The sequence below is a fragment of the Pseudopodoces humilis genome, chromosome 11, assembly GCF_049639895.1.
Source record: "Pseudopodoces humilis isolate 2021_Gansu_Grassland_sample_001 chromosome 11, ASM4963989v1, whole genome shotgun sequence".
Taxonomy (NCBI): Eukaryota; Metazoa; Chordata; class Aves; order Passeriformes; family Paridae; genus Pseudopodoces; species Pseudopodoces humilis.
The window spans coordinates 6,613,017-6,639,017 of record NC_142210.1 but is presented as its reverse complement, the minus strand read 5'-3'; the positions used below and the strand labels follow the sequence as shown (position 1 = coordinate 6,639,017).

At 54.8% G+C, this 26,001-nt stretch overlaps 9 non-coding genes across 9 annotated transcripts; 5 read left to right on the top strand and 4 right to left on the bottom strand.

Moving 5' to 3' along the window:
• Positions 1–690: 690 nt before the first annotated feature.
• TRNAS-AGA (transfer RNA serine (anticodon AGA)) lies at positions 691–772 on the top strand. The gene has a single exon. It is a non-coding gene; the product is annotated as a tRNA-Ser (tRNA).
• A 730-nt stretch (positions 773–1,502) lies between these two features.
• TRNAM-CAU (transfer RNA methionine (anticodon CAU)) lies at positions 1,503–1,574 on the top strand. The gene has a single exon. It is a non-coding gene; the product is annotated as a tRNA-Met (tRNA).
• Positions 1,575–2,337: 763 nt separating this feature from the next.
• Positions 2,338–2,409, top strand: TRNAQ-CUG (transfer RNA glutamine (anticodon CUG)). The gene has a single exon. It is a non-coding gene; the product is annotated as a tRNA-Gln (tRNA).
• Positions 2,410–8,323: 5,914 nt separating this feature from the next.
• Positions 8,324–8,405, top strand: TRNAS-AGA (transfer RNA serine (anticodon AGA)). Its single transcript has one exon. It is a non-coding gene; the product is annotated as a tRNA-Ser (tRNA).
• A 1,566-nt stretch (positions 8,406–9,971) lies between these two features.
• TRNAQ-CUG (transfer RNA glutamine (anticodon CUG)) lies at positions 9,972–10,043 on the top strand. Its single transcript has one exon. It is a non-coding gene; the product is annotated as a tRNA-Gln (tRNA).
• A 5,120-nt stretch (positions 10,044–15,163) lies between these two features.
• On the bottom strand, positions 15,164–15,235 carry TRNAQ-CUG (transfer RNA glutamine (anticodon CUG)). Its single transcript has one exon. It is a non-coding gene; the product is annotated as a tRNA-Gln (tRNA).
• Positions 15,236–15,767: 532 nt separating this feature from the next.
• TRNAM-CAU (transfer RNA methionine (anticodon CAU)) lies at positions 15,768–15,839 on the bottom strand. The gene has a single exon. It is a non-coding gene; the product is annotated as a tRNA-Met (tRNA).
• A 730-nt stretch (positions 15,840–16,569) lies between these two features.
• TRNAS-AGA (transfer RNA serine (anticodon AGA)) lies at positions 16,570–16,651 on the bottom strand. The gene has a single exon. It is a non-coding gene; the product is annotated as a tRNA-Ser (tRNA).
• Positions 16,652–25,037: 8,386 nt separating this feature from the next.
• Positions 25,038–25,109, bottom strand: TRNAQ-CUG (transfer RNA glutamine (anticodon CUG)). The gene has a single exon. It is a non-coding gene; the product is annotated as a tRNA-Gln (tRNA).
• Between the last annotated feature and the right edge of the window lie 892 nt (positions 25,110–26,001).

Genomic DNA, 26,001 nt, shown 5'->3' with positions numbered 1-26,001 from the left:
AAAAAGTGTGCAATGAAGTTTAGCAGCACTTGATCCACAGTCACAGCAAGAACTTAATGACAAATTCACCGTGACAACATTCATACCATTATCAATTCTCCCTCTCTCACACACACATACACACACACAGAAACATACACACTCCGTATTTAGGGGTGTAAGTGTCATAATTTAAGGTGAAGATTTTAAGGTATTATTCTGATTTATGTCAAAGTTAAGTTTAAATATAAATAAAAAAATTAAGTTAAGCTAAAATACTGTTAAGTTTGAGTACTGTCAAGCTCTTAGGCCATGTTCCACTATATCATTGCCCTCATTGTCTTTTGTCTCACACACACACACACACACACACGCACACGCACACGCACACGCACAGCTCCACACACACACTCCCCTAGATAGATGTCAGTTCATTTCTATTTAGGTTGCTTGTATTATGTTTGGTTTTGTTGTTGCTTGTTTTTCCTTGTTGTGCTTTAACTGTCCTGTAAGTAGTAGAGTGAACCTTGCCAAAGCACTTTGTTGTGCTTTCCTTTCATATTAAGTCTGGCTTTTGCTGATACCCTTGCCAGTGAGTTTTTGAAGCCATCTCAAACACTGGTTTGTAGCAGGAGCCTTGGCCTGAAGTGCCGGGGCGTCGGTGTCGTGGCGCAGGGCGTGTGATGAGCAGGGCAGGGAGGGCTGGAGCAGGTAGTTGTGGCCGAGTGGTGAAGGCGATGGACTAGAAATCCATTGGGGTTTCCCCGCGCAGGTTCGAATCCTGCCAACTACGGGGCACACGCCCCTTTTGGGCTGCGGGCAGCTGACATCGCTGTGCGGGTACCAGCCCGCAGCTGGGTGCCATGGACAGCAGCTGGAGCTGCCCAGAGAAGAGAGCTCCTGCACTTCAGCCCCACGAACTTTACTAGGCCCTACTGTTTGTTCTGTTCCTTCTGCAACTGCCATTAGATAGGCATTGCATTTCCTGACTCTGGAGTTTTCCCTCTGGGGGAGCAGACCCCTTTAAAACAGACTCCAGCAAATTAAAGGGGCCTCTGGTTTGTACAGACTGTTCTCGATGTATTTTCGCAGCTTGTCGTGTCCCTCCTTGGCCGGCACAGAACTGAAGTGTTGGGCAGGTGCAGTCTCGCAGCGTGCTGGGAGCGGAGCTGGATCTCTGTGCAGGGCTGCAGCCATGAGGATGTCACTGGATTTCAGGTGCCCTCATCCCTAGCAAGGCCCAAGGCTGCAGCCTGCCTTGGGGGCAGCCTTGAGGATGTGCAGGGCCAGCGTGGGTGGTCAAAGGGCAAGCGGCTGTGCAGGGCTGTGAGCGGGAGGTGTGGGAGAAGGGCAAGACCAGGTCCTGGAGCTGTGGGTCGCACGGCCAAGGGAGAGGAACTTGTCAGGGTGTCTGTTTTTTGGGCTGGGGGATGCTGAGCAGGGAGGACAGGAAGGAGTGAGGGCCAGCAGTACCCGGCAGCATGGAGCTGCAATGAGGGCAATGGCAGCCAAGGCTCAGGAGGAGCAGAGTGGCGCAGCGGGAGCGTGCTGGGCCCATAACCCAGAGGTCGATGGATCAAAACCATCCTCTGCTAAGGCACTTTTTTCACAGCAGCAGGCACAGCTTCCCCCACAAGGCCCTGCACATTGAGGGCACACAGGTTTTCCTCCCTTCCCTGAAGGCACAGGAGGGCACCTCCAGGCCTCTGCAGGGACAGAGGAGGCTCAGGCTGCTCCATGTGCACGACACAAAGACCTGGGAGCTTTCTCTGTCCTCATCTGTTTGCTGCTGTGACCATACAGAGGCTGATCCAGGATGAGGGCCATGCAGCTATTGCCAAGGGACACTGTATTGGCCAGTGTTCGCTGGGTGTTGGGAGGGGAGGAGACACCGGGTGCTGCAGGCAACGCCTCTCTAGGGAAAATTTTAGGGGTTGGCATGCCCAGGACACAGCAGGTTCCTGCTGCCACCACAATTCTGAAACATCTGTTTCCCATTCTGTAGTCCTTCAGGAGCTGGACTGGCTTGGGCTGGAGAAGCAAAGACAAGGGGCTTCTTCAGAATGAAGGTGACTTCGCAAGGCTTGCCCAAACTCAGAAAGAGATTGTTGCAATTTGGGAAAGACAAGATAGTGCAAGTTTCGAGTCTGGTACTCCTAAGTGAGGCCACGCCAGGCTTGCAGAAGGAGCTGTGCTGCTGCCCTGAGGGATGGTGTGATTAGAGGGTGCCTGGAGGCCCTGCAGGGAAGGCTGCTCATGGTGAGAGATGTCCAAGGCGATGGAGAAACTGCCAGCCTCAGCTGGGGGCAAAAGGCAGAGTGAGGCTCGGCACAGGGGCCAGAGGTGACCGGTGCAGGAGGTCCCATGGTGTAATGGTGAGCACTCTGGACTCTGAATCCAGTGATCTGAGTTCAAATCTCAGTGGGACCTCAGCCTTTTTGTTCCCTCAGGCTTTCCCTCAGCACGCTTACACCCTCACACCTCTACTCTGCTGCTGCTTTGCTTGCGGAGACTGCTCTGATGAATCACACAGCAGCTGAGGTGGAGACCACCACCCAAAATGGGTCAGGCACAGGAGGCTGCTCTGGGACTGTCCTATGTCGGATGCATCCAAAAGGGAGCACTGGGCTACGCACTCTGGGCAGCTGTTTCCATGTTGCACCATTCCCACAGTAAGAGCAGGTTACTCCCCGTGGCAGAACTTGTGTGCCCAGCCCTGTCCACTGCTCCTTTCTTGCTCCTTCCCTCTGTGGCTTCTTTTCCTCTTTTCCCTGTCAATGTCTTTCGATGGCTCTGCAATCACTTCAAGGAGCTCTACCAACATTGGAAGGAGGAGGAGAACAAACGAGCAGGAGTCTCCAGCAATGCTGCACAAAGCCTTTAATGAGAAGGATCAAAAGCGGTGGCACAGAACAGAGACCAAGGAACAGGTGTGTAGGGGCCAGGGAGGGAAAGAGCTGGGCCCATTTGCCAAGGACAAAGGGGACGATGCGCCGGCTTCAGCAGATCTGACCGCAGCGGGGGATAGGCAGGCACAGGCCTGAGCCCCCCAGCCCAAGGGAGCCCCCAGAAGAGATGGGAACCCCTGAGGTGCTGAGGGAGCTGCCCACAGCAGCTGACAGAGAGGATCCCACGGCCGTGCTCTGAGGGAAAGAGGTGAGGATGGGGCCCGGCAGGGTCACCACCACCGGCGAAGCCTCGATGTACACCGTGGAGTCAGCACAGCGGGCGAGGCACGGCTCGCTGCAGCTGCTTGCAAGGGGCGTTGGGCCACAGGGGCCGCAGGGCCGTGGGGGACAGGGTCTGCAGCAAGACATCTCTCGGTGCAGGAGGCAAGGCTGCAACACAGAGCAGGGAGCAGGGACCAGCCTCAGCATCACTCCATCTCTCTGTCCCAAGGCTCTCTCCAGGGACACATTTGCTCTGCCAAACACACTCTGTGCCTACAGCTGCCGCGACCCTGCGACTGCCCTCCCAGGGGCACGGCACGGGAAGGCCGCCCCACTTCAGGAACAGGACCCAGGACAGAGGCTTTAAGGCCCCTGTGGAAAGACTGCTCACAGCCCATCTCCAGAACAGACATGGCCGTGTTAGACATGTCCGGGAATGCTCTGCCACATTTTGTTACCCCACGGAAGGTGCTAATTCTGCTGGGCACATCCCCCTGCAGCAGAGCCCCACTGATCCCCTTCTGCTGCATCAAAGCCCCCTCTTCCCACCTGTCCCCAGCCACCAGCAAAGGAAAGGCTGCCGGCCCTTCAACGCTTCCGTGTCAGGGCCAGGCTGAGGCAGCCCAAGGATCAACCTGGGCAGCCTCCATGACAGCAGTTCTTCCCACAGGGAGGCATGGAGCGGACTCAGGCTTACCTTGTTCCTCGAGGAAAGGGAGGCCAGAGAGGAGGATGCAGAGCCTGCAGCAGCGCAGCCTTTTATGCCGTGTCCCAGAGCCCTGTGGGGCCACAAACATTCCTTGTTTGTGAAACATCCAAACTCCTGGGAGTGGCCACTTGCGAGGCATCGCTGCTGATGAGGTCCCTGCCTCTTTCATCTCAAGCATTTTTCACCAGTTTCACACCACACAACATGGAAATGATTGATGTGTGACCCAGCTTCCTAAGGTCAATTGTCTTGGAGGTCCTAGGTCAGCGTAGAACGTGAGTTGAACTGAATTTCCGTAGTGTCTATTGCTTCTGTCACTTGTTCATATTGTCTGTTACTTTGGCTCCAGTCACAGTTAAATTCAGCCAAAAAGAGACACCTCAGGTCAGCTCTCAAGGAGCTTTCAGTGCAGGCACTCGGGCTAATCCTGAGAGTCATTTCTTCCACGAGCCATCACAGAGGTCCAGAACACTGTGGGTCAGTTGAGGCACAAAGTCAACACTGCACGACCCTATAGTGGGAAAGAGACCCAACTCTGCATGCAGGTGGCAAAGCTGAGTGGCAAGGAAAGTCCACGTTCTGCTGGAAGGATGTCCCCTGCAGGCCTGAGTGACAGCCATGGGGAGCTTGCTTACAGTCCACAGGCTGTACCACGGACTGGTTGTGTGATCAAAGTGATGCCGCGTCCTTCCCTGAAAGAGACCCACAGCCACTCTGACCTGTTTTGCTCAGCGTGCTCATCCCAGAGGCCAGAGCCCTGGATGGCAGCTTTGGGGAAAAGGCTGAGGGCAGGGAGCCCAAAGCCCATGGCTCTTTTTTTCTGGGTCAGGGATGGGGTTTCCCATTCCATGCATTTTACATTTCAAAGGGACACTGGATGGGTCTCCCAGAGCACGTCAGGGTGATGTGGAAGAGCTGGGAAAATCCCTGAGCTCCAGGCAAACCTGAGTCACCCAGTGTGGACTCCAGTGGACTGCGTGCCAACAGATTCAGGTGCTCAAGGAATAACAGAGCTCATATCCTAAACAGGAGTGATGTGGATTTTATGTGGGGTGGCCACTCAGTCCATATGGAATTGGATGGACGGCGACACTCAAGGACTTGTGGATGACAGCTCGATGTCCAACTCGGGTGGTGTGCAGCCTGTGATGCGTGTGGTTTCACTGGGCTTGGTGATGGGAACAGGAATATTTAACACCTTCTTGAGAGACCTGGGAGTAGGGAATGAGTGCATCCTCAGCTGGTTTGTGGATGACATTGAGCTGAGTGATGGGGTTGGTACTCTAGAGGAAGGGATGCCATCCAGAGGGCAGGATGGAGAGGTGGGTCTGTGCAAACCTCATGGAATTCAACAAGGTCAAGAGCCAAGGTCGGGATAATCCCAAACATGGACACAGTCTAGGCCATGAGTGGATTGAGAGCAGCCCTGCAGATGGGGATTTGCAGGTTCTGGTGGCTGAAATACTGAATGTGAACCTGCACCGCCTGCTAGCAACAAAGTGCAAACATCCAATTGTATTGTGGGCTGCATCCAGAGCTGAGTGGCCAGCAGGCTGAGGGAGGGGATTGTCTCGATATACTCGGCTCTCATGACACCTTAGCTGGGGTACTGCATCCAGTTCTAGGACCCAGAGCCAAAGAAACACACGGACCTGCTGCAGAGGGTCCAGAGGAGCCACAAAGACCAGCAGGCAACTGGAGCCATTGTCCTGTGAGGACAGGCTGAGAGGGTTGGGGTTGTGTAGCAAAGAAAAGAGAAGGCTCCCAGGAGACATTCAGTCAAGAAAGGAAAGGATACTTGGCAGGAGTGAGTAGAGATGGGTCAAGGGCTACTGGTCTGAAACTGAAAGCAGGAATATATGGGTTCGATATTGGGAAGGAATCTTTTTGGTACAGAGTGGTGACACACTGGGACAGGTTGTCCAGAGAAGAGTTGCAGAAACCATTGAAGGGGACGCAAGCTAGAGGATTTTAAGGTCCATTCTCTCCTCAGTGGATTCTAAGAGTCATTGCACAAATCTGGTTTGTATGAAGGGGGACAACAAAATTTGAGATGAAAGAGGCAGGGACCTCATCAGCAGCGATGCCTCGCAAGTGGCCACTCCCAGGAGTTTGGATGTTTCACAAACAAGGAATGTTTGTGGCCCCACAGGGCTCTGGGACACGGCATAAAAGGCTGCGCTGCTGCAGGCTCTGCATCCTCCTCTCTGGCCTCCCTTTCCTCGAGGAACGAGGTAAGCCTGAGTCCGCTCCATGCCTCCCTGTGGGAAGAACTGCTGTCATGGAGGCTGCCCAGGTTGATCCTTGGGCTGCCTCAGCCTGGCCCTGACACGGAAGCGTTGAAGGGCCGGCAGCCTTTCCTTTGCTGGTGGCTGGGGACAGGTGGGAAGAGGGGGCTTTGATGCAGCAGAAGGGGATCAGTGGGGCTCTGCTGCAGGGGGATGTGCCCAGCAGAATTAGCACCTTCCGTGGGGTAACAAAATGTGGCAGTGCATTCCCGGACATGTCTAACACGGCCATGTCTGTTCTGGAGATGGGCTGTGAGCAGTCTTTCCACAGGGGCCTTAAAGCCTCTGTGCTGGGTCCTGTTCCTGAAGTGGGGCGGCCTTCCCGTGCCGTGCCCCTGGGAGGGCAGTCGCAGGGTCGCGGCAGCTGTAGGCACAGAGTGTGTTTGGCAGAGCAAATGTGTCCCTGGAGAGAGCCTTGGGACAGAGAGACGGAGTGATGCTGAGGCTGGTCCCTGCTCCCTGCTCTGTGTTGCAGCCTTGCCTCCTGCACCGAGAGATGTCTTGCTGCAGACCCTGTCCCCCACGGCCCTGCGGCCCCTGTGGCCCAACGCCCCTTGCAAGCAGCTGCAGCGAGCCGTGCCTCGCCCGCTGTGCTGACTCCACGGTGTACATCGAGCCTTCGCCGGTGGTGGTGACCCTGCCGGGCCCCATCCTCACCTCTTTCCCTCAGAGCACGGCCGTGGGATCCTCTCTGTCAGCTGCTGTGGGCAGCTCCCTCAGCACCTCAGGGGTTCCCATCTCTTCTGGGGGCTCCCTTGGGCTGGGGGGCTCAGGCCTGTGCCTGCCTATCCCCCGCTGCGGTCAGATCTGCTGAAGCCGGCGCATCGTCCCCTTTGTCCTTGGCAAATGGGCCCAGCTCTTTCCCTCCCTGGCCCCTGCACACCTGTTCCTTGGTCTCTGTTCTGTGCCACCGCTTTTGATCCTTCTCATTAAAGGCTTTGTGCAGCATTGCTGGAGACTCCTGCTCGTTTGTTCTCCTCCTCCCTCAGCTGCCACCTGCTCTGCCAGGGTGAGCACTGGCTGCTGTCCTGGGCTTACCGGCAGCTACACAGGAACTCCCAAACATTACACCAGAGCACCAAAGGCTCTCTCACTGAGCTTGAGTCTGTAACCTGGAGATCACAGCCCTGCAGGGCTTGGTGCCAGTTTGTTCCATGTCAGAGTTAATACAAAGATTTTGAGTAACTTTTCAGTCCTGTCAAAGCTTCTTCACAAAAGCACAGCAAAATCAGTCTTCTCTCTTCTATGGAAGAGTTGGGATGTGTCAGTGGCGAGAGTATAGGACTGTAGGCTGGAAAGGAGTAAAGCACTTCTTTTTACGGCTGGACAGAGGCAGTCTGGATTCAACAGTTAGACAACAAAGTTCATTCTGTTATCCACTAAATTGATGAAGCAAAAATACAATATTGAACTGAAATCAATGTTTAGTGTTATAAAGGGCCACTGTGCATTCAGAAGTGTATGGTATGCAGGAATTCATTATAAAAAGTGTGCAATGAAGTTTAGCAGCACTTGATCCACAGTCACAGCAAGAACTTAATGACAAATTCACCGTGACAACATTCATACCATTATCAATTCTCCCTCTCTCACACACACATACACACACACAGAAACATACACACTCCGTATTTAGGGGTGTAAGTGTCATAATTTAAGGTGAAGATTTTAAGGTATTATTCTGATTTATGTCAAAGTTAAGTTTAAATATAAATAAAAAAATTAAGTTAAGTTAAAATACTGTTAAGTTTGAGTACTGTCAAGCTCTTAGGCCATGTTCCACTATATCATTGCCCTCATTGTCTTTTGTCTCACACACACACACACACACACGCACACGCACACGCACACGCACACGCACAGCTCCACACACACACTCCCCTAGATAGATGTCAGTTCATTTCTATTTAGGTTGCTTGTATTATGTTTGGTTTTGTTGTTGCTTGTTTTTCCTTGTTGTGCTTTAACTGTCCTGTAAGTAGTAGAGTGAACCTTGCCAAAGCACTTTGTTGTGCTTTCCTTTCATATTAAGTCTGGCTTTTGCTGATACCCTTGCCAGTGAGTTTTTGAAGCCATCTCAAACACTGGTTTGTAGCAGGAGCCTTGGCCTGAAGTGCCGGGGCGTCGGTGTCGTGGCGCAGGGCGTGTGATGAGCAGGGCAGGGAGGGCTGGAGCAGGTAGTTGTGGCCGAGTGGTGAAGGCGATGGACTAGAAATCCATTGGGGTTTCCCCGCGCAGGTTCGAATCCTGCCAACTACGGGGCACACGCCCCTTTTGGGCTGCGGGCAGCTGACATCGCTGTGCGGGTACCAGCCCGCAGCTGGGTGCCATGGACAGCAGCTGGAGCTGCCCAGAGAAGAGAGCTCCTGCACTTCAGCCCCACGAACTTTACTAGGCCCTACTGTTTGTTCTGTTCCTTCTGCAACTGCCATTAGATAGGCATTGCATTTCCTGACTCTGGAGTTTTCCCTCTGGGGGAGCAGACCCCTTTAAAACAGACTCCAGCAAATTAAAGGGGCCTCTGGTTTGTACAGACTGTTCTCGATGTATTTTCGCAGCTTGTCGTGTCCCTCCTTGGCCGGCACAGAACTGAAGTGTTGGGCAGGTGCAGTCTCGCAGCGTGCTGGGAGCGGAGCTGGATCTCTGTGCAGGGCTGCAGCCATGAGGATGTCACTGGATTTCAGGTGCCCTCATCCCTAGCAAGGCCCAAGGCTGCAGCCTGCCTTGGGGGCAGCCTTGAGGATGTGCAGGGCCAGCGTGGGTGGTCAAAGGGCAAGCGGCTGTGCAGGGCTGTGAGCGGGAGGTGTGGGAGAAGGGCAAGACCAGGTCCTGGAGCTGTGGGTCGCACGGCCAAGGGAGAGGAACTTGTCAGGGTGTCTGTTTTTTGGGCTGGGGGATGCTGAGCAGGGAGGACAGGAAGGAGTGAGGGCCAGCAGTACCCAGCAGCATGGAGCTGCAATGAGGGCAATGGCAGCCAAGGCTCAGGAGGAGCAGAGTGGCGCAGCAGGAGCGTGCTGGGCCCATAACCCAGAGGTTGATGGATCAAAACCATCCTCTGCTAAGGCACTTTTTTCACAGCAGCAGGCACAGCTTCCCCCACAAGGCCCTGCACATTGAGGGCACACAGGTTTTCCTCCCTTCCCTGAAGGCACAGGAGGGCACCTCCAGGCCTCTGCAGGGACAGAGGAGGCTCAGGCTGCTCCATGTGCACGACACAAAGACCTGGGAGCTTTGTCTGTCCTCATCTGTTTGCTGCTGTGACCATTCGGAGGCTGATCCAGGATGAGGGCCATGCAGCTATTGTCAAGGGACACTGTATTGGCCAGTGTTCGCTGGGTGTTGGGAGGGGAGGAGACACCGGGTGCTGTGGGCAACGCCTCTCTAGGGAAAATTTTAGGGGTTGGCATGCCCAGGACACAGCAGGTTCCTGCTGCCACCACAATTCTGAAACATCTGTTTCCCATTCTGTAGTCCTTCAGGAGCTGGACTGGCTTGGGCTGGAGAAGCAAAGACAAGGGGGCTTCTTCAGAACGAAGGTGACTTCCCAAGGTCTGCCCTGAGTCAGAAAGAGATTGTTGCAATTTGGGAAAGACAAGATAGTGCAAGTTTCGAGTCTGATGCTCGTAAAACAGGCCACGCCAGGCTTGCAGAAGGAGCTGTGCTGCTGCCCTGAGGGATGGTGTGATTAGAGAGTGCCTGGAGGCCCTGCAGGGAAGGCTGCTCATGGTGAGAGATGTCCAAGGCGATGGAGAGACTGCCAGCCTCAGCTGGGGGCAAAAGGCAGAGTGAGGCTCGGCACAGGGGCCAGAGGTGACCGGTGCAGGAGGTCCCATGGTGTAATGGTGAGCACTCTGGACTCTGAATCCAGTGATCTGAGTTCAAATCTCAGTGGGACCTCAGCCTTTTTGTTCCCTCAGGCTTTCCCTCAGCACGCTTACACCCTCACACCTCTACTCTGCTGCTGCTTTGCTTGCGGAGACTGCTCTGATGAATCACACAGCAGCTGAGGTGGAGACCACCACCCAAAATGGGTCAGGCACAGGAGGCTGCTCTGGGACTGTCCTATGTCGGATGCATCCAAAAGGGAGCACTGGGCTACGCACTCTGGGCAGCTGTTTCCATGTTGCACCATTCCCACAGTAAGAGCAGGTTACTCCCCGTGGCAGAACTTGTGTGCCCAGCCCTGTCCACTGCTCCTTTCTTGCTCCTTCCCTCTGTGGCTTCTTTTCCTCTTTTCCCTGTCAATGTCTTTCGATGGCTCTGCAATCACTTCAAGGAGCTCTACCAACATTGGAAGGAGGAGGAGAACAAACGAGCAGGAGTCTCCAGCAATGCTGCACAAAGCCTTTAATGAGAAGGATCAAAAGCGGTGGCACAGAACAGAGACCAAGGAACAGGTGTGCAGGGGCCAGGGAGGGAAAGAGCTGGGCCCATTTGCCAAGGACAAAGGGGACGATGCGCCGGCTTCAGCAGATCTGACCGCAGCGGGGGATAGGCAGGCACAGGCCTGAGCCCCCCAGCCCAAGGGAGCCCCCAGAAGAGATGGGAACCCCTGAGGTGCTGAGGGAGCTGCCCACAGCAGCTGACAGAGAGGATCCCACGGCCGTGCTCTGAGGGAAAGAGGTGAGGATGGGGCCCGGCAGGGTCACCACCACCGGCGAAGGCTCGATGTACACCGTGGAGTCAGCACAGCGGGCGAGGCACGGCTCGCTGCAGCTGCTTGCAAGGGGCGTTGGGCCACAGGGGCCGCAGGGCCGTGGGGGACAGGGTCTGCAGCAAGACATCTCTCGGTGCAGGAGGCAAGGCTGCAACACAGAGCAGGGAGCAGGGACCAGCCTCAGCATCACTCCGTCTCTCTGTCCCAAGGCTCTCTCCAGGGACACATTTGCTCTGCCAAACACACTCTGTGCCTACAGCTGCCGCGACCCTGCGACTGCCCTCCCAGGGGCACGGCACGGGAAGGCCGCCCCACTTCAGGAACAGGACCCAGCACAGAGGCTTTAAGGCCCCTGTGGAAAGACTGCTCACAGCCCATCTCCAGAACAGACATGGCCGTGTTAGACATGTCCGGGAATGCACTGCCACATTTTGTTACCCCACGGAAGGTGCTAATTCTGCTGGGCACATCCCCCTGCAGCAGAGCCCCACTGATCCCCTTCTGCTGCATCAAAGCCCCCTCTTCCCACCTGTCCCCAGCCACCAGCAAAGGAAAGGCTGCCGGCCCTTCAACGCTTCCGTGTCAGGGCCAGGCTGAGGCAGCCCAAGGATCAACCTGGGCAGCCTCCATGACAGCAGTTCTTCCCACAGGGAGGCATGGAGCGGACTCAGGCTTACCTCGTTCCTCGAGGAAAGGGAGGCCAGAGAGGAGGATGCAGAGCCTGCAGCAGCGCAGCCTTTTATGCCGTGTCCCAGAGCCCTGTGGGGCCACAAACATTCCTTGTTTGTGAAACATCCAAACTCCTGGGAGTGGCCACTTGCGAGGCATCGCTGCTGATGAGGTCCCTGCCTCTTTCATCTCAAGCATTTTTCACCAGTTTCACACCACACAACATGGAAATGATTGATGTGTGACCCAGCTTCCTAAGGTCAATTGTCTTGGAGGTCCTAGGTCAGCGTAGAACGTGAGTTGAACTGAATTTCCGTAGTGTCTATTGCTTCTGTCACTTGTTCATATTGTCTGTTACTTTGGCTCCAGTCACAGTTAAATTCAGCCAAAAAGAGACACCTCAGGTCAGCTCTCAAGGAGCTTTCAGTGCAGGCACTCGGGCTAATCCTGAGAGTCATTTCTTCCACGAGCCATCACAGAGGTCCAGAACACTGTGGGTCAGTTGAGGCACAAAGTCAACACTGCACGACCCTATAGTGGGAAAGAGACCCAACTCTGCATGCAGGTGGCAAAGCTGAGTGGCAAGGAAAGTCCACGTTCTGCTGGAAGGATGTCCCCTGCAGGCCTGAGTGACAGCCATGGGGAGCTTGCTTACAGTCCACAGGCTGTACCACGGACTGGTTGTGTGATCAAAGTGATGCCGCGTCCTTCCCTGAAAGAGACCCACAGCCACTCTGACCTGTTTTGCTCAGCGTGCTCATCCCAGAGGCCAGAGCCCTGGATGGCAGCTTTGGGGAAAAGGCTGAGGGCAGGGAGCCCAAAGCCCATGGCTCTTTTTTTCTGGGTCAGGGATGGGGTTTCCCATTCCATGCATTTTACATTTCAAAGGGACACTGGATGGGTCTCCCAGAGCACGTCAGGGTGATGTGGAAGAGCTGGGAAAATCCCTGAGCTCCAGGCAAACCTGAGTCACCCAGTGTGGACTCCAGTGGACTGCGTGCCAACAGATTCAGGTGCTCAAGGAATAACAGAGCTCATATCCTAAACAGGAGTGATGTGGATTTTATGTGGGGTGGCCACTCAGTCCATATGGAATTGGATGGACGGCGACACTCAAGGACTTGTGGATGACAGCTCGATGTCCAACTCGGGTGGTGTGCAGCCTGTGATGCGTGTGGTTTCACTGGGCTTGGTGATGGGAACAGGAATATTTAACACCTTCTTGAGAGACCTGGGAGTAGGGAATGAGTGCATCCTCAGCTGGTTTGTGGATGACATTGAGCTGAGTGATGGGGTTGGTACTCTAGAGGAAGGGATGCCATCCAGAGGGCAGGATGGAGAGGTGGGTCTGTGCAAACCTCATGGAATTCAACAAGGTCAAGAGCCAAGGTCGGGATAATCCCAAACATGGACACAGTCTAGGCCATGAGTGGATTGAGAGCAGCCCTGCAGATGGGGATTTGCAGGTTCTGGTGGCTGAAATACTGAATGTGAACCTGCACCGCCTGCTAGCAACAAAGTGCAAACATCCAATTGTATTGTGGGCTGCATCCAGAGCTGAGTGGCCAGCAGGCTGAGGGAGGGGATTGTCTCGATATACTCGGCTCTCATGACACCTTAGCTGGGGTACTGCATCCAGTTCTAGGACCCAGAGCCAAAGAAACACACGGACCTGCTGCAGAGGGTCCAGAGGAGCCACAAAGACCAGCAGGCAACTGGAGCCATTGTCCTGTGAGGACAGGCTGAGAGGGTTGGGGTTGTGTAGCAAAGAAAAGAGAAGGCTCCCAGGAGACATTCAGTCAAGAAAGGAAAGGATACTTGGCAGGAGTGAGTAGAGATGGGTCAAGGGCTACTGGTCTGAAACTGAAAGCAGGAATATATGGGTTCGATATTGGGAAGGAATCTTTTTGGTACAGAGTGGTGACACACTGGGACAGGTTGTCCAGAGAAGAGTTGCAGAAACCATTGAAGGGGACGCAAGCTAGAGGATTTTTAGGTCCATTCTCTCCTCAGTGGATTCTAAGAGTCATTGCACAAATCTGGTTTGTATGAAGTGGGACAACAAAATATGAGATGAAAGAGGCAGGGACCTCATCAGCAGCGATGCCTCGCAAGTGGCCACTCCCAGGAGTTTGGATGTTTCACAAACAAGGAATGTTTGTGGCCCCACAGGGCTCTGGGACACGGCATAAAAGGCTGCGCTGCTGCAGGCTCTGCATCCTCCTCTCTGGCCTCCCTTTCCTCGAGGAACGAGGTAAGCCTGAGTCCGCTCCATGCCTCCCTGTGGGAAGAACTGCTGTCATGGAGGCTGCCCAGGTTGATCCTTGGGCTGCCTCAGCCTGGCCCTGACACGGAAGCGTTGAAGGGCCGGCAGCCTTTCCTTTGCTGGTGGCTGGGGACAGGTGGGAAGAGGGGGCTTTGATGCAGCAGAAGGGGATCAGTGGGGCTCTGCTGCAGGGGGATGTGCCCAGCAGAATTAGCACCTTCCGTGGGGTAACAAAATGTGGCAGTGCATTCCCGGACATGTCTAACACGGCCATGTCTGTTCTGGAGATGGGCTGTGAGCAGTCTTTCCACAGGGGCCTTAAAGCCTCTGTGCTGGGTCCTGTTCCTGAAGTGGGGCGGCCTTCCCGTGCCGTGCCCCTGGGAGGGCAGTCGCAGGGTCGCGGCAGCTGTAGGCACAGAGTGTGTTTGGCAGAGCAAATGTGTCCCTGGAGAGAGCCTTGGGACAGAGAGACGGAGTGATGCTGAGGCTGGTCCCTGCTCCCTGCTCTGTGTTGCAGCCTTGCCTCCTGCACCGAGAGATGTCTTGCTGCAGACCCTGTCCCCCACGGCCCTGCGGCCCCTGTGGCCCAACGCCCCTTGCAAGCAGCTGCAGCGAGCCGTGCCTCGCCCGCTGTGCTGACTCCACGGTGTACATCGAGGCTTCGCCGGTGGTGGTGACCCTGCCGGGCCCCATCCTCACCTCTTTCCCTCAGAGCACGGCCGTGGGATCCTCTCTGTCAGCTGCTGTGGGCAGCTCCCTCAGCACCTCAGGGGTTCCCATCTCTTCTGGGGGCTCCCTTGGGCTGGGGGGCTCAGGCCTGTGCCTGCCTATCCCCCGCTGCGGTCAGATCTGCTGAAGCCGGCGCATCGTCCCCTTTGTCCTTGGCAAATGGGCCCAGCTCTTTCCCTCCCTGGCCCCTGCACACCTGTTCCTTGGTCTCTGTTCTGTGCCACCGCTTTTGATCCTTCTCATTAAAGGCTTTGTGCAGCATTGCTGGAGACTCCTGCTCGTTTGTTCTCCTCCTCCTTCCAATGTTGGTAGAGCTCCTTGAACTGATTGCAGAGCCATCGAAAGACATTGACAGGGAAAAGAGGAAAAGAAGCCACAGAGGGAAGGAGCAAGAAAGGAGCAGTGGACAGGGCTGGGCACACAAGTTCTGCCACGGGGAGTAACCTGCTCTTACTGTGGGAATGGTGCAGCATGGAAACAGCTGCCCAGAGTGCGTAGCCCAGTGCTCCCTTTTGGATGCATCCGACATAGGACAGTCCCAGAGCAGCCTCCTGTGCCTGACCCATTTTGGGTGGTGGTCTCCACCTCAGCTGCTGTGTGATTCATCAGAGCAGTCTCCGCAAGCAAAGCAGCAGCAGAGTAGAGGTGTGAGGGTGTAAGCGTGCTGAGGGAAAGCCTGAGGGAACAAAAAGGCTGAGGTCCCACTGAGATTTGAACTCAGATCACTGGATTCAGAGTCCAGAGTGCTCACCATTACACCATGGGACCTCCTGCACCGGTCACCTCTGGCCCCTGTGCCGAGCCTCACTCTGCCTTTTGCCCCCAGCTGAGGCTGGCAGTTTCTCCATCGCCTTGGACATCTCTCACCATGAGCAGCCTTCCCTGCAGGGCCTCCAGGCACCCTCTAATCACACCATCCCTCAGGGCAGCAGCACAGCTCCTTCTGCAAGCCTGGCGTGGCCTCACTTAGGAGTACCAGACTCGAAACTTGCACTATCTTGTCTTTCCCAAATTGCAACAATCTCTTTCTGAGTTTGGGCAAGCCTTGCGAAGTCACCTACACATACCTGTGGAAATCTGCTGGACCAGCCTCTGTATGGTCACAGCAGCAAACAGATGAGGACAGAGAAAGCTCCCAGGTCTTTGTGTCGTGCACATGGAGCAGCCTGAGCCTCCTCTGTCCCTGCAGAGGCCTGGAGGTGCCCTCCTGTGCCTTCAGGGAAGGGAGGAAAACCTGTGTGCCCTCAATGTGCAGGGCCTTGTGGGGGAAGCTGTGCCTGCTGCTGTGAAAAAAGTGCCTTAGCAGAGGATGGTTTTGATCCATCGACCTCTGGGTTATGGGCCCAGCACGCTCCCGCTGCGCCACTCTGCTCCTCCTGAGCCTTGGCTGCCATTGCCCTCATTGCAGCTCCATGCTGCCGGGTACTGCTGGCCCTCACTCCTTCCTGTCCTCCCTGCTCAGCATCCCCCAGCCCAAAAAACAGACACCCTGACAAGTTCCTCTCCCTTGGCCGTGCGACCCACAGCTCCAGGACCTGGTCTTGCCCTTCTCCCACACCTCCCGCTCACAGCCCTGCACAGCCGCTTGCCCTTTGACCACCCACGCTGGCCCTGCACATCCTCAAGGCTGCCCCCAAGGCAGGCTGCAGCCTTGGGCCTTGCTAGGGATGAGGGCACCTGAAATCCAGTGACATCCTCATGGCTGCAGCCCTGCACAGAGATCCAGCTCCGCTCCCAGCACGCTGCGAGACTGCACCTGCCCAACACTTCAGTTCTGTGCCGGCCAAGGAGGGACACGACAAGCTGCGAAAATACATCGAGAACAGTCTGTACAAACCAGAGGCCCCTTTAATTTGCTGGAGTCTGTTTTAAAGGGGTCTGCTCCCCCAGAGGGAAAACTCCAGAGTCAGGAAATGCAATGCCTATCTAATGGCAGTTGCAGAAGGAACAGAACAAACAGTAGGGCCTAGTAAAGTTCGTGGGGCTGAAGTGCAGGAGCTCTCTTCTCTGGGCAGCTCCAGCTGCTGTCCATGGCACCCAGCTGCGGGCTGGTACCCGCACAGCGATGTCAGCTGCCCGCAGCCCAAAAGGGGCGTGTGCCCCGTAGTTGGCAGGATTCGAACCTGCGCGGGGAAACCCCAATGGATTTCTAGTCCATCGCCTTCACCACTCGGCCACAACTACCTGCTCCAGCCCTCCCTGCCCTGCTCATCACACGCCCTGCGCCACGACACCGACGCCCCGGCACTTCAGGCCAAGGCTCCTGCTACAAACCAGTGTTTGAGATGGCTTCAAAAACTCACTGGCAAGGGTATCAGCAAAAGCCAGACTTAATATGAAAGGAAAGCACAACAAAGTGCTTTGGCAAGGTTCACTCTACTACTTACAGGACAGTTAAAGCACAACAAGGAAAAACAAGCAACAACAAAACCAAACATAATACAAGCAACCTAAATAGAAATGAACTGACATCTATCTAGGGGAGTGTGTGTGTGGAGCTGTGCGTGTGCGTGTGCGTGTGCGTGTGCGTGTGTGTGTGTGTGTGTGTGAGACAAAAGACAATGAGGGCAATGATATAGTGGAACATGGCCTAAGAGCTTGACAGTACTCAAACTTAACAGTATTTTAACTTAACTTAATTTTTTTATTTATATTTAAACTTAACTTTGACATAAATCAGAATAATACCTTAAAATCTTCACCTTAAATTATGACACTTACACCCCTAAATACGGAGTGTGTATGTTTCTGTGTGTGTGTATGTGTGTGTGAGAGAGGGAGAATTGATAATGGTATGAATGTTGTCACGGTGAATTTGTCATTAAGTTCTTGCTGTGACTGTGGATCAAGTGCTGCTAAACTTCATTGCACACTTTTTATAATGAATTCCTGCATACCATACACTTCTGAATGCACAGTGGCCCTTTATAACACTAAACATTGATTTCAGTTCAATATTGTATTATTGCTTCATCAATTTAGTGGATAACAGAATGAACTTTGTTGTCTAACTGTTGAATCCAGACTGCCTCTGTCCAGCCGTAAAAAGAAGTGCTTTACTCCTTTCCAGCCTACAGTCCTATACTCTCGCCACTGACACATCCCAACTCTTCCATAGAAGAGAGAAGACTGATTTTGCTGTGCTTTTGTGAAGAAGCTTTGACAGGACTGAAAAGTTACTCAAAATCTTTGTATTAACTCTGACATGGAACAAACTGGCACCAAGCCCTGCAGGGCTGTGATCTCCAGGTTACAGACTCAAGCTCAGTGAGAGAGCCTTTGGTGCTCTGGTGTAATGTTTGGGAGTTCCTGTGTAGCTGCCGGTAAGCCCAGGACAGCAGCCAGTGCTCACCCTGGCAGAGCAGGTGGCAGCTGAGGGAGGAGGAGAACAAACGAGCAGGAGTCTCCAGCAATGCTGCACAAAGCCTTTAATGAGAAGGATCAAAAGCGGTGGCACAGAACAGAGACCAAGGAACAGGTGTGCAGGGGCCAGGGAGGGAAAGAGCTGGGCCCATTTGCCAAGGACAAAGGGGACGATGCGCCGGCTTCAGCAGATCTGACCGCAGCGGGGGATAGGCAGGCACAGGCCTGAGCCCCCCAGCCCAAGGGAGCCCCCAGAAGAGATGGGAACCCCTGAGGTGCTGAGGGAGCTGCCCACAGCAGCTGACAGAGAGGATCCCACGGCCGTGCTCTGAGGGAAAGAGGTGAGGATGGGGCCCGGCAGGGTCACCACCACCGGCGAAGGCTCGATGTACACCGTGGAGTCAGCACAGCGGGCGAGGCACGGCTCGCTGCAGCTGCTTGCAAGGGGCGTTGGGCCACAGGGGCCGCAGGGCCGTGGGGGACAGGGTCTGCAGCAAGACATCTCTCGGTGCAGGAGGCAAGGCTGCAACACAGAGCAGGGAGCAGGGACCAGCCTCAGCATCACTCCGTCTCTCTGTCCCAAGGCTCTCTCCAGGGACACATTTGCTCTGCCAAACACACTCTGTGCCTACAGCTGCCGCGACCCTGCGACTGCCCTCCCAGGGGCACGGCACGGGAAGGCCGCCCCACTTCAGGAACAGGACCCAGCACAGAGGCTTTAAGGCCCCTGTGGAAAGACTGCTCACAGCCCATCTCCAGAACAGACATGGCCGTGTTAGACATGTCCGGGAATGCACTGCCACATTTTGTTACCCCACGGAAGGTGCTAATTCTGCTGGGCACATCCCCCTGCAGCAGAGCCCCACTGATCCCCTTCTGCTGCATCAAAGCCCCCTCTTCCCACCTGTCCCCAGCCACCAGCAAAGGAAAGGCTGCCGGCCCTTCAACGCTTCCGTGTCAGGGCCAGGCTGAGGCAGCCCAAGGATCAACCTGGGCAGCCTCCATGACAGCAGTTCTTCCCACAGGGAGGCATGGAGCGGACTCAGGCTTACCTCGTTCCTCGAGGAAAGGGAGGCCAGAGAGGAGGATGCAGAGCCTGCAGCAGCGCAGCCTTTTATGCCGTGTCCCAGAGCCCTGTGGGGCCACAAACATTCCTTGTTTGTGAAACATCCAAACTCCTGGGAGTGGCCACTTGCGAGGCATCGCTGCTGATGAGGTCCCTGCCTCTTTCATCTCAAGCATTTTTCACCAGTTTCACACCACACAACATGGAAATGATTGATGTGTGACCCAGCTTCCTAAGGTCAATTGTCTTGGAGGACCTAGGTCAGCGTAGAACGTGAGTTGAACTGAATTTCCGTAGTGTCTATTGCTTCTGTCACTTGTTCATATTGTCTGTTACTTTGGCTCCAGTCACAGTTAAATTCAGCCAAAAAGAGACACCTCAGGTCAGCTCTCAAGGAGCTTTCAGTGCAGGCACTCGGGCTAATCCTGAGAGTCATTTCTTCCACGAGCCATCACAGAGGTCCAGAACACTGTGGGTCAGTTGAGGCACAAAGTCAACACTGCACGACCCTATAGTGGGAAAGAGACCCAACTCTGCATGCAGGTGGCAAAGCTGAGTGGCAAGGAAAGACCACGTTCTGCTGGAAGGATGTCCCCTGCAGGCCTGAGTGACAGCCATGGGGAGCTTGCTTACAGTCCACAGGCTGTACCACGGACTGGTTGTGTGATCAAAGTGATGCCGCGTCCTTCCCTGAAAGAGACCCACAGCCACTCTGACCTGTTTTGCTCAGCGTGCTCATCCCAGAGGCCAGAGCCCTGGATGGCAGCTTTGGGGAAAAGGCTGAGGGCAGGGAGCCCAAAGCCCATGGCTCTTTTTTTCTGGGTCAGGGATGGGGTTTCCCATTCCATGCATTTTACATTTCAAAGGGACACTGGATGGGTCTCCCAGAGCACGTCAGGGTGATGTGGAAGAGCTGGGAAAATCCCTGAGCTCCAGGCAAACCTGAGTCACCCAGTGTGGACTCCAGTGGACTGCGTGCCACAGATTCAGGTGCTCAAAGAATAGCAGAGCTCACATCCTCAATGTTCTGCTGCCATGAGGGGTATTTCACCACCTTCTATCCCCATTTGTGAATCATCTGTCACTTCTCTGCAATCTCCTGGTTTGCTGTCTCCCAACATATTGTCTTTTGGTGGCTGCTCATCGGCTGTAGCAACTCAGAGTAGCCCAGATCAACCCCAGAAGTTCTGGATGGAGCTCTGTAGGTCTTGTGCTCCTATCAACTGCTCGGGGCAGATCAAACTGCTCTGGTTCCACAGCAGGCTCTGGGCCTTGTTCTGATGACTTCTAAGCACTGACACAGCTTAAGAAAGAGGTCAATACCCCTTGTGCAGCTCTTGCCCATCTCCCCCAGGTTGCACAAGTGCAGTGCCCTCAGCCTCCGCCCATGTGCCAGGGGCAGCAGCCCTTACTGTCTGCCTGCTCCTCTGGCAGTGCCCCTCTCCACAAGAGATCACCACCACCTCCCTTGTCCCTGGGGACACCAAATGGGGACACCAACGCTGATGTGGCCTCTGCAGTGCCAAGAAGAGGCCAGCATCCATGGGGTGATCAGATCCCAGGCTTATAGAGTGAAATCTGGATACGGACAGTAAGGAACTCTCAGGATTAGGGGTGAAAGCTCCCCAGAGGACTTGGAGTGAAAGCTCTGTTGGGACAGATTTTCCCTCTGCTTTCCAGCCCTTCTGATCCAATGGCATTCCTTGTCACTGGCCTGAGAGTGCAACACAGAGCAGGTGTCCTTCTCTGCACACACCCAGCCCTATGCTCTCCAGGCTGCCATGACAAGTAGTCACCAGTGCAGGCAGCCTCAGAGTAGTCCTCCCCCTTGAGGACCTGAGATGCTCAGCTGTAGGAGCCCTGCCCACCTCCTGGTAGACTCCCAGGACTGCAGGGCATCCCTGGAAGTGCTGCCCAGGAGACAGGAACCTGACTGACAGTGGCAATGTTCAAAGGACAATGGGACAAGGCCCACAGCTTCTGGAGGCAGCAGGGAACTTTGTTCTTCTCTGAGCACAAGCAGAGGTCTTCCAGTGGTCTCTTCCAACCTCCATTATTCCAGGTTGCCCTGCATCCCATGGGCCATTGAGCAGCCACCAAAAGGCAATGCCTTTTGCAAAGGTGCAGCAGCAGCAGCAGCACAGGATTACATGGACGTACAAGGTGGTTTGGGACTGGTCCTAAAAGGTGTGAAAATGCCCCTGACAAAGGCAGGCAGAAATTTTGGAGGAAAGAGGCTATGTGCTCTGGTATCCTTGGAATGCCTGAGTCCAGGGCATTATGTGCACTCATTTCCACAACAGAATGATTAAGCTTTGCCTGAAGCTCATGGATTTTCCCAACTCTTCCACATCACAATGATTCCCATGTGCTCTGGGAGCCTGATCCAACATCCCTTTGAAGTATGAAATTAATTGAACGGCCAAAGTGATGCCTGCCCCAGGAAAAGGAGCCATGAGCTTTAGGCTCCCTGCCCTCATCCTCCCCCCAAAACCACCAGGCAGATCCCGGCCTCGGGGCTCGACACTCTGAGCAAAGTGGGCCAATTTGCGTATGAGAAGATGGGTCAATTTGACTTTCAGGGAGAGACATACACATGCCTTTGATCCCCATCCTACATGTTGAATTGCTCCTTTGCTTGAGGATCCCAGCTTCCCAAGCTGAGGCCAGAGTGCTGGTTGTGAAATGCATGAGGGCCTTCTTTAGTTTTCCAGGACACACAGCCATGGAGATTCCCTTAGAGAAGTCCATTGAGAGACAGTTTATTGAGCCCTTGGGTCTCTCCTCTTACTTATGAATCTGCTGCTGTTCCCCAGACTCATGGGCAGAAAAAAGCAGGCTGCAGCAGAGAATGATAATGGAAAACAGAAAGCAAGGTCCTCCTGGTGCTCACTCCTCACAATGAGGAGCTTCCCTCACCCCACGGTGATCCTGCTTTGCCACTGAGTTTTGCCACAGCCCCAGACAGGTCCATCTCTTCTTCTCTACAGGACAGTGCAGCCGTGACCTTCTGCCTGAATTTACCCACTGTCTCCTCTTTACCAAAGTGACCCTTGGGGAGAAACATCTCGCAGGGCTGGCCAGTGTGCCAGCACCAAAAGCCCTTGAAGGCTCACTCAAGCTGTCTCTCATAGCTAAATTCCACCATGATGGGTGGGCACAGACCCCATGAAGAGGGCAATGTGTCAAAGGCAATGTGTGTGACACAAACCCACTTCCAATGTTCCTCCACTCCAGCCTCAGACCTCTGAGCCAATTGGCCTCACGCTTCCGGAGCAGAGATGAATTGTTTTGACATTGGGAGATAGCCCACTCACTTGGCCCTGGTACTGAGAGGAACTTAGACCACTCAGACATCGGCTGGCAAGACAACTCGGGGAAGCGCCAGCAGTCCTGGGAACTCCTGGAGGGGTGTGGAGGACACCTTCCTAGTAGAGGGGATGGAGAGCCTGACCAGAGGAGAGGTACTGCTGGACCTGCTCTTTGAATCATTCTCTCTAAATAGAAGTGATTTGGATTTCATGGGGGATGACCACTCAGTCCATATGGAATTGGATGGATGGCGACACTCAAGGACTTGTGGGTGACAGCTCGATGTCCAACTCGAGTGGTGTCCAGCCTGTGATGCGTGTGGTTTCACTGGGCTTGGTGATGGGAACAGGAATATTTAACACCTTCTTGAGAGACATGGGAGGAGGAAATGAGTGCATCCTCAGCTGGTTTGTGGATGACATTGAGCTGAGTGATGGGGTTGGTACTCTAGAGGAAGGGATGCCATCCAGAGGGCAGGATGGAGAGGTGGGTCTGTGCAAACCTTATGGAATTCAACAAGGTCAAGAGCCAAGGTCGGGATAATCCCAAACATGGACACAGTCTAGGCCATGAGTGGATTGAGAGCAGCCCTGCAGATGGGGATTTGCAGGTGGCTGAAATACTGAATGTGAACCTGCACCGCCTGCTAGCAGCAAAGTGCAAACATCCAATTGTATTGTGGGCTGCATCCAGAGCTGAGTGGCCAGCAGGCTGAGGGAGGGGATTGTCTCGATATACTCGGCTCTCATGACACCTTAGCTGGGGTACTGCATCCAGTTCTAGGACCCAGAGCCAAAGAAACACACGGACCTGCTGCAGAGGGTCCAGAGGAGCCACAAAGACCAGCAGGCAACTGGAGCCATTGTCCTGTGAGGACAGGCTGAGAGGGTTGGGGTTGTGTAGCAAAGAAAAGAGAAGGCTCCCAGGAGACATTCAGTCAAGAAAGGAAAGGATACTTGGCAGGAGTGAGTAGAGATGGGTCAAGGGCTACTGGTCTGAAACTGAAAGCAGGAATATATGGGTTCGATATTGGGAAGGAATCTTTTTGGTACAGAGTGGTGACACACTGGGACAGGTTGTCCAGAGAAGAGTTGCAGAAACCATTGAAGGGGACGCAAGCTAGAGGATTTTAAGGTCCATTCTCTCCTCAGTGGATTCTAAGAGTCATTGCACAAATCTGGTTTGTATGAAGTGGGACAACAAAATTTGAGATGAAAGAGGCAGGGACCTCATCAGCAGCAATGCCTCGCAAGTGGCCACTCCCAGGAGTTTGGATGTTTCACAAACAAGGAATGTTTGTGGCCCCACAGGGCTCTGGGACACGGCATAAAAGGCTGCGCTGCTGCAGGCTCTGCATCCTCCTCTCTGGCCTCCCTTTCCTCGAGGAACGAGGTAAGCCTGAGTCCGCTCCATGCCTCCCTGTGGGAAGAACTGCTGTCATGGAGGCTGCCCAGGTTGATCCTTGGGCTGCCTCAGCCTGGCCCTGACACGGAAGCGTTGAAGGGCTGGCAGCCTTTCCTTTGCTGGTGGCTGGGGACAGGTGGGAAGAGGGGGCTTTGATGCAGCAGAAGGGGATCAGTGGGGCTCTGCTGCAGGGGGTTGTGCCCAGCAGAATTAGCACCTTCCGTGGGGTAACAAAATGTGGCAGTGCATTCCCGGACATGTCTAACACGGCCATGTCTGTTCTGGAGATGGGCTGTGAGCAGTCTTTCCACAGGGGCCTTAAAGCCTCTGTGCTGGGTCCTGTTCCTGAAGTGGGGCGGCCTTCCCGTGCCGTGCCCCTGGGAGGGCAGTCGCAGGGTCGCGGCAGCTGTAGGCACAGAGTGTGTTTGGCAGAGCAAATGTGTCCCTGGAGAGAGCCTTGGGACAGAGAGACAGAGTGATGCTGAGGCTGGTCCCTGCTCCCTGCTCTGTGTTGCAGCCTTGCCTCCTGCACCGAGAGATGTCTTGCTGCAGACCCTGTCCCCCACGGCCCTGCGGCCCCTGTGGCCCAACGCCCCTTGCAAGCAGCTGCAGCGAGCCGTGCCTCGCCCGCTGTGCTGACTCCACGGTGTACATCGAGGCTTCGCCGGTGGTGGTGACCCTGCCGGGCCCCATCCTCACCTCTTTCCCTCAGAGCACGGCCGTGGGATCCTCTCTGTCAGCTGCTGTGGGCAGCTCCCTCAGCACCTCAGGGGTTCCCATCTCTTCTGGGGGCTCCCTTGGGCTGGGGGGCTCAGGCCTGTGCCTGCCTATCCCCCGCTGCGGTCAGATCTGCTGAAGCCGGCGCATCGTCCCCTTTGTCCTTGGCAAATGGGCCCAGCTCTTTCCCTCCCTGGCCCCTACACACCTGTTCCTTGGTCTCTGTTCTGTGCCACCGCTTTTGATCCTTCTCATTAAAGGCTTTGTGCAGCATTGCTGGAGACTCCTGCTCATTTGTTCTCCTCCTCCTTCCAATGTTGGTAGAGCTCCTTGAAGTGATTGCAGAGCCATCGAAAGACATTGACAGGGAAAAGAGGAAAAGAAGCCACAGAGGGAAGGAGCAAGAAAGGAGCAGTGGACAGGGCTGGGCACACAAGTTCTGCCACGGGGAGTAACCTGCTCTTACTGTGGGAATGGTGCAACATGGAAACAGCTGCCCAGAGTGCGTAGCCCAGTGCTCCCTTTTGGATGCATCCGACATAGGACAGTCCCAGAGCAGCCTCCTGTGCCTGACCCATTTTGGGTGGTGGTCTCCACCTCAGCTGCTGTGTGATTCATCAGAGCAGTCTCCGCAAGCAAAGCAGCAGCAGAGTAGAGGTGTGAGGGTGTAAGCGTGCTGAGGGAAAGCCTGAGGGAACAAAAAGGCTGAGGTCCCACTGAGATTTGAACTCAGATCACTGGATTCAGAGTCCAGAGTGCTCACCATTACACCATGGGACCTCCTGCACTGGTCACCTCTGGCCCCTGTGCCGAGCCTCACTCTGCCTTTTGCCCCCAGCTGAGGCTGGCAGTTTCTCCATCGCCTTGGACATCTCTCACCATGAGCAGCCTTCCCTGCAGGGCCTCCAGGCACCCTCTAATCACACCATCCCTCAGGGCAGCAGCACAGCTCCTTCTGCAAGCCTGGCGTGGCCTGTTTTACGAGCATCAGACTCGAAACTTGCACTATCTTGTCTTTCCCAAACTGTAACAAGTTCTTTCTGACTCAGGGCAAGCCTTGCGAAGTCACCTTCATTCTGAAGAAGCCCCTTGTCTTTGCTTCTCCAGCCCAAGCCAGTCCAGCTCCTGAAGGACTAATGAGAGAGAAATGTTGCCCCATCTCTACAAAAGGTCCAGAAAAACCTCTGGTGAACCCAGGGAAGGGGCTGGAGAGGCAAGGAGAAAGGACAGGTGACACACCAAGGGCTCAGTAATGACTAAGCTGCCATTCCTATGAGGACGAGGTTCAGTCATTGCCTGTGGTGCAGAGCAAGGAGGGCAGAGCCCTCTCTGGGAGCTCTTCCTTTTTGAAACAAACTTGACTGCAAGGCATCCCAGGAGGACCAAATCCAAAGTCCAAATGCCTGCTTAAAGCAGGGCTGAAGAAAAAGCAAGGAGCGGGCAACTCTGTGCCTGAGCCCCATTGCAAACCCAGCATGATGGCCAGGTGTGGAGAATCACAATGATCTCTGCACACCTGGCTCCAGCGGCTCACCGCTCTCTGGGAGTCTCTGCAGGATGCAGAGTAGCCCCCGAGTCTGCTTTAGCCGAGGCCATCCTGGCTCCAAGCCGGGCTGTGCCTGCTGGGCTGGGAGGTGTCCAAAGTCCTGGGCAGGAGGCTCGGCTGAGTGGA